The sequence below is a fragment of the Saimiri boliviensis genome, chromosome 13 (genome assembly GCF_048565385.1).
Source record: "Saimiri boliviensis isolate mSaiBol1 chromosome 13, mSaiBol1.pri, whole genome shotgun sequence".
Classification (NCBI taxonomy): domain Eukaryota; kingdom Metazoa; phylum Chordata; class Mammalia; order Primates; family Cebidae; genus Saimiri; species Saimiri boliviensis.
This window is the reverse complement of record NC_133461.1, coordinates 10,362,738-10,371,019: the sequence shown is the minus strand read 5'-3', so window position 1 is coordinate 10,371,019 and position 8,282 is coordinate 10,362,738.

The window sequence follows — 8,282 nt, the reverse complement described above, 5'->3', positions numbered from 1 at the left end:
GCCAGAACAAATATTGCCAGAGGCTTCTTGTAGCCTCCATACCAAGCTGTTGGATAACTCTATCGCAGAAGTCAGTATCTCTGAGCCACAATTCTGATCTGACTTTCTATGTTGAACCCACAAAAAATTAGGCTCTACCACAACCCCCTGCCCTTTATTTTTCTTCAGAGTTGCTATGGCAATCTTCCAAACTCTAATTTTTATCCTAGTACATAGACTACCGTTGTATACATTATCAAATTTGAAGCTGTAAATACTACAGTCAGAATCACTAGCTGGATCCCCAAAATGAAAGTTTGTAACAGATATTCTAATTTTTTGAAGAAATGAGCAAGTCTACTTGTAACATAGTTAATATCTGGGCCAACTACAGACCTGTACACAATCTACTCCCATCCACACTTCCTCTGAAGCAGGGGTATCCAGTCTTTTGACTTCCTTGAGCCATATTGGAAGAAGAATTGGTCTGGACCACACATAAAATTCACTCCCACTAATGATAGTTGATGAACTAAAAAAAATGGCAAAGAGTCTCCCAATGTTTCAAGAAAGTTTATGAATTTGTGTTGGGCTGTATTGAAAGCCATACTGGGCTGCCTGTATCCCATGGGCCATAGGTTGGACAAACTTGTTATAGACTATAGTCCTGCTTCATTTGGTTATTCATGAATTACCACATAAAGAACTGTAAACCACATTTTGCTTTATTCTTTTTTCAGTTGCTTAATAAGCAGTATATTTTAAAACGACTTTGTTCTTCACAAGCATGTCTTTTTTACTCAGTGGACATTGTTTTTCTGACTTGAGTTAACTCTTAAAATTTCTCTCTTCTTTTTCCCTTCTTCCATTTCTTTCCTTCTTCTTTGCTTCCTTTTCCCTTCTGGTCTTGGACCTCAGTAGCAGCTAGCACTGCTTTATCCCTGACAGATCTAGAGTATGCTGACCCTTGAATAAACACTACCCTCTCAACTTGCTCAAACTCAGGCTGGCTAGCAGGAAAGCCCATAGGGAATGGGGAGGAAACTATGTTTCTAGTTGGTGCCGATGAGCTGGAAAGACATTCTCTCATCTCCAGTGTGACAGTCCCAGTCTGCTTCTCAGCACTAGATCTTTGCTTCAACACGTATAATCCCAGATACCTATACAAATGCATTCTGAAATCAGTATCCAATATGTTGTAATAGCTGGTAATCATGGGGGTCTTGGAATAATTCTCTATAATCTTCCACAAACTAATGAACGTTTTGATCATTTTCAGGATGTGATCTGTCTTATTCATTTCTTTTTACTACAACAAAGAACTTTTGCATTAAACATCTTTGTGCATAACCTTTATGGCCAATTCTGTTATTTGTTCATTTTCATATGTAAAATAATGGTCAAAGTGACTGTGTTTTTTCAGTTTTGTCATATGCAGCCAGATTGTTCTCTCCAAGTGTTAGCGTTTTCCTCTGGCAGGGTATGAGAAGAAGCGGGGGTCAGGGGGTATGTTATAATTAGAGGGAGATAGACCCAAATCATGTAAGAGACTTCATAGGCCCACAAGAGGAATTCAGGTGGGTTATAAGTTCAATATAAAACATTGAAAGACTTTAAAAAGGGGAGTGACATAATTTTTAAAATATTACAAAAGTACTCTGACATAAATTGTGTGGGATAGTTTTGGAAAGGCAAAGGTAGCAGAAGGATAATATAAGTTTTTTGAGTTATCTGGATCATGAAAATATTTGAAATGAGGTCATAATATTGCAAGAGTCCTCTGACATTTTTATTTAATGTAGTTACACCAAAACTGCCGATTTAACCTGTAATATATATATATATATATAACCATATGTTTGTTTTTAATAAATGGATTACAAAATAAATGTCTATGAAATATAAAATGTTAAGTTACACCAAACAAACAAAATGAAATGCATTTTAACAGGGCTTTCTTGGAGGGATCTGTTTGTGATAACACAGTCTGAAATATATCTTTCTCTGTGTTATGTTCTCATGTCAAGTATCCTGCTTTTATTTTACATCGTGGCTCTTCTCTGATTTTCTTTTGTTTTTATATTTTCCTTTGTTTTCCTTCTAATAATTTCTGGGCCCATCCTTCTGTCAGACCCAAGCTCCAAGGCTGTCTGTTCCCAGTGTATACTCAGGATGGAGTCCAGTGTGAGTGCAGGACGCACGATACACACAGCTAAGCATTTGTTAAATTGATAAATCAATATTGGTATCTAAGAGATTAAAGAGAAAAGTCCATTTGTCTTCATTTTCATAGCTCTTTGAGAAAGACATTGGTGGACTCTTTTCAGATCTAAATGAAAGGAATTACAGAATCCATCTATTTAGAAATATATTTTTGGCAAATGAATACGTCATTCTTCTATCTCATAAGCTTGTATATCAGTCTTGAAAAATGTTTAATGCAGATCTATTTTAAGCGGACAACATGTTTATGGTATATAGTCACTCCCTTATTATTATTTGAATATAGTTTGTCTATCAAAAAAAATATTTTTGAAATGACTTTTGCCTCCAGTCAGGATTCTTCTAAACAGCTTGTCCAAATGGTTACAGGGAGATAGGAAATTCTTCTTGCACTTGAGAAAGAAACAAATAAGAATATGTTGGACATATATATGATTGAATATGAGGATGAGGGAAGAGTTCCAATGAATTTCTGATGTAGTTAAAATTAAAATAGAGAATTAGGGAGTAAAAACTTTGCCTAATAAGTCTATTGCTAAAAAGTCAGAAAAGTTAGAATATTCATGTCTGTTGGCTGTTTCTCGATGCTTTTAACAAGACACCATGAGATAAGCTGAGGCGAGACATGGTCAGTTACCGAGAAAGATGAAAGGAAACACTTTTGCTAAAAAAGGATTTCTCTTTTCTAAGGAGCCGTTTAAAGTGACTGAGAATCCACTAATTTATGGCTTCACAAAATTGGAAAACCCAACTATATGTTTAACCCAAAAAAGAGTAGATATGATTCTGAAAGCGATCCCAGTTGTAACAAGCTAATTAACACTGTCTCCTTCTTGCCCTACCTTCTATTTTGTATGACCTCAAGATGCATACCATTACATTGAAGGGAACAGGATGTGCAAACACAAACCCCAGTAAATAAGAGAGGGGAGTCATCAGGTTTAAGAACTACATGTATGATTAACTTGATGTAGAGTTTATTAAAATAAAACATACATTAGCCTGCAAAAACTCAAAGTTTTATTGCCACAAAAATTACAGACTTTTATAAATGTTGATTGTTCAATTATTAACATTAACATTTGCCCAATTTCTATACCAGCACTCATGCGGCATATCTCTGTCATGAACTTCACATTAGACCACTGAGGATCACGGAAGAGACTCTCAGAGTCTAAGGAAGATAACAGACATGTGAGTTATTCATACACAGCAAAAAAAAAAAAAAAAAAAAAAAAAAGAGGAAGCTGGGGGAAATTCAACAAGGAAGCAGTGTTTGCTAACTGCCACAGATTGAGGACCTTTCTCATTCTTCCCTTTTCTAAAAAGATGTTTGCTTGTTCCCATTCGATCGCTGTGTAACCAATGTCATGGCCAGGTCTGACATATTGGTGTAAAACTCTTATACTTCATGCTTCCTATTCAATGAACTAAATACAATGAACAAAATATGAAAAAACTACCCATAGAATCTGAAAAGTAAGCCAAAACAGATTGTGATAAGGAGTCAGAATTTGGAGAACTGATTGTGTGGATGTTAATTTCCTTGTTAGTGTCTTGTTTTTGTTGTTGTTGCTTCCCACAGTTTTGTCCAGAGGTAGGTCCCATTAACATAGTGGCAGGATGGTAGTGACGTCTAGAACTTCAGGAGAAGTCTCATGTCTGGTCAGAGAAACCAGTGAAGAAAGACCTTGCATTCCAGAGAGTGCAAGACAATCCAGAGCACTGAGAAACAAAAAAGGGGAACTCTAATTTTAAATATGAACATGCTCAATGTCGGTCTCACCCTTAAGCTACACAAATATAAGGCAGACACAAATCAACACAAGGAAGGCTTTGAGAAGTGATGATTACTTGAACCTCAGGGCAAGTATTAAATGAACCCATGAATTATGCATGTACAGAGCAGCCCAAGCCAAAAAAGCAAAAGTTAGAAGTGAGATTTAAACCACTGACAAGTTCTCACTTTTTTTTTTTAATGTATTAAACAGCAAAAATTTGGGGAACTGACCAGAGATTTGCCCTATCACTCACAAAATGTAAGTCAGAAACTATGGCCTAAATCCAACCAGGCTGATTTCTGGCTAAAACGGAAATATCAACATACTCCAGAGGATTCTAATAGGATCCATCATCTTAACATACCATTCAAATGTGTATGATACAACCCAAAATTACAAACATACCAAAAATCAGAAAAAGGTGACCAAATCTGAAGGGAAAAGACAATTAACAGATTTCAACTATGAATAATTAAAGTGTTGAAATTGTGACAGCAAGATTTAAGAGCTTGTCAAACTATGCCAGATTTGGCTGGGCATGGTGGCTCAACCCTGTAACCCCAGTACTTTGGGAGGCTGAGTTGGGCAAAATACTTGAGCCCAGAAGTTTGAGACTAGCCAGGGCAACGTGGAAAAACTGTTTCTACAAAAAATAGCCAGACATGGTGGCACACGCCTGTAGTCCCAGCTACTTGGGAGGTTGAGGCAGGAAGATTTATTGAGCTCAGGAGGTGGAGGTTTCAGTGAGCTGTGATTGTACCACTACACTCCAGCCTGTGTGACTGAGTGAGACCCCCCCAAAACTGCCACATTAAAAATTAAAGATAAAATCAGAGTTTTCACTAGAAAAACAGTGAAACTATAAAAAAACAAAATAATTTAAAAATTTTAAAGTACAATATAATTTAAGTCTTTAGTAGATCTCAATAGTACAATAGAACTGGCAGAGAAAATAATCAACGAACTTGAAGATAGTACAATAGAAATTATGCAAATTGTATAACATAGAAAATGAAGAGACTCAGGGACCTGTTGGATAAGATCAAAAGATGTAAATGTATAATCATTTACAAAGAAGAAATGTAGAAAGAAATTGGGGCAAATAATGTATTTAAAAAAATAATAACTGAAGTTTAACAAACGTAGTGAAACATACACATTTACTTATCTAAGAAGCTGAGTGAATCTCAATAAAAAAATTATATTAAAAAATCCGGCATACAGTAAAATTGCATTTCTAAAGAATAAAAATAAAGGGAAAAAAATATTCAGAGCAACCCAAGAAAAATAGCACTTTCTAAACTGTGGGACTGCAATAAGAATGATTACAATTTTTTCATAAAAAGCATGAAGCCCAGGAGACAGTAGCTTTAAGGGAAGGGGCAGAAAAACACATTTAACCCAGATTTCTATATCTAATAAACATATACTTCAGGAATTAAGGCAAAATAAAGACATTTTTAGATGAAGGTAAACAAAAATAATTAGAAACTAACTGGCTCACTCTCAAGAAATTCTAAAGGCCTTCAGACTGAAGAAAAATTATACCAGAGGTCTAAGGAGATCTTCAGCAATGGAAGAAAAAGAACAGCATTGATACACATCTCCTCAAGTAAGGAAGCATACTTTTTTCTTGTAAGTAAAAATACATGAGTTTTGATAGCAAAAATTACAGCATTGTCTGTGGGGGCTTCCCATCTGTGTAAATGTGATACATATGAAAGATGTATGTAGAGGTCAGTGGGAGGGGCCGTAAGAGACTATATGGTTACAATTTGTTACATTTTAATAAACCGATAAATTATTAATTCTAAATTTAACTGTGAAAGGTTACTATACATGTTGTAATCCCTAAAGCAACTGGACAAGCATAATATGAAGAGTTCTCAGCAAAACAAACAACAAATGAATTAGAATGAAATACTAAAAACATTCAAATAATCTAAAGGAAGACAGGAAAGACAGAATAATTTTGAAAAACAAAAAGTGGTTAATAAAACGGTAAAACTAAATCCAACCATATCAGTACTTACAGAAATGTTAATGATAGAACGAATAAAAAGCAAGATCCTGAGATATACTGCCTACAAAAAAAATTGAATAACATGAGACAGACAGATTTAAAGTAAATGTCTTGAAAAAAACTTTTTTATGCAAACCATAAGCGTAAGAAGGCCAGAGTGGTTGGAGGAGCTATATTCATATCGCATAAAATGAACTTCAAGATAAAGCATATTACTTGAGATAAAGAATTTCATAATGTTAGGGACAAGTTGTTAAATAATTATAACTATAAATATATTTATATTTACTAATAGAACTTCAAAATAGATTAAGCAAAAATCAACAGAATTTCGAAAACAAGATAACAGAAAATTTTAACACCCTTCCCTCAACAGTTGATAGAATGATTAGATTACAAAAATCAGAAAAGACAAAGAAGAACTGACCAAAACTTTTGAGTACCTTAATCTTAATATAAATATATAAAAGATTTATGCCTAACAATTGCAGAATACACATTCTTTTCATGGGCACAAGGCTTATTCAGCTGACAGTAGATTGGTCAATGTCTGGGGATGAGGATAAAGGGAAAAACTGATTCCAAAGGGGTGTATGGAAATCTCTAGGAGTGATCAAAATGTTTGTTATCTTCACTGCAGTATAACTTCCTGGGTATATACATATGTCAAACCTACTCAGATAGTACTAAAAATGTATGTCTGTTCAATATACCTCAATTACATCTTATTAAAGTTCTAAAAAATTCCATTGTTGCATTTGAAATGTTGATTAAAATATTTAAAAGATTTTTAAAGTGGTCTTATTAGCTAGCAACAAATTTGTCTTAAACCTTTCCTTATTTTTTAGCTGTGATGATAGGATACATACATATTCATTTTAAGTTCCACAGTTTACACTCAAATACCCCAAATGTCTGTTCACTAATTGTACTAATGGTAGCCCTTTTCCAATTAAAAAATTATGGTGAATTAAATCAGGGTGTTGGCTCTCAAGGATTTGAGAAAATATCATTTCCTTGATAAAAATTGAAGATATACCTAACAAAAAAAAGATATTGGTTTGCATTTCGAGTGCAAGAGAGAGGAGGCAGATTTTAAGGTCTGAACAACTGGAAGAGTGGGTTTGCCATTTAATTTAATTTAATTGGTTTGAGAAACCTGGGAAAAACAGGTATGAGGAGGTCAGTGATTAACTTTTAGATGATTATTAGAGATTACTAAGTTTAGAAGTATTTCCAGTCTGGAGTTGTTTGGGAAATATTCAATGTCAGAAAATAAGATAACCTGAGAGCTGCATATACACAGACAAGAGTTCCCAAATCCAAGACCTAAGGCATCCAACCATTGAAAAGTTGGGGAGATAGTAACAACTGAAAACATTTCTAGAAATAACAACAGTTCCAGTGTTCCAGGTTACACACACACATACACACACACATACACACACACACCAGTCTTACAATAGGTACTGTAGTCATCCTGATATATTTATATATTGATGAAAAAAACTCGTGGTGCCCTATCATGGTTACCATGGTAGATAGTACCCTACAATCCCTTTATGGTACCCTATCAGCTCTTATTGTAGCCATGGTACCCTATCATCTCCTTATGAGGAAAAGCTGGCCAAGATTTCTAGGAAAGAGGCTTCCATGTAGACAGAGAAAAAGCAAGAGAAAGTGAGGTTGTGAAAGCCACACACATGTCTCTTGGAAGAAGGAGGGATTGGGTAGGTCAAAAGTTGCTGATGGGTCAACTGAGCAATGATGAGACCTGTGCATTAAATTGGGCAGGACGAGTCACTAGTGTGACACAGCATTTTCTCAAAAAAGAAAAAAGAAAAGGCAGGGGGAGGTGATAAGGAGTGAGCTTAGAAGTGATTGTGGAGAAAGTAAAAGCAGAATGTGGAGCTCAATTTTAAGGACAGAGAAACAAGATGGCAGCTTGAGGGGGGATATGAGTTCAAGAAAAGGTGTTTGAAAGATGAAGTATATTACTGTCAGTTTGGGAGATGATCAAAATTATGTAGTATAAAGTGAAAAAAGCAGCAATGCTAGGAAAGAGTTCCATTGTTAGGAGTTACTTTCCTGAGTAAGTGAAAGAGAATGAGACCTATTGCCCAAACGAGTAGATTGGTCTCAGATGGGAAGAAGGACAGCTCCTTCTCCTTCTCAGTTAAAAGGAGGAGGCGGGAGCCAATGAGCTTGATTTCAGAAAGGTGGTCGGTGCTGTAGAGGGAGTTTTTGCCAGTTCTCTTCTGAGTGCTTGTTTTTTC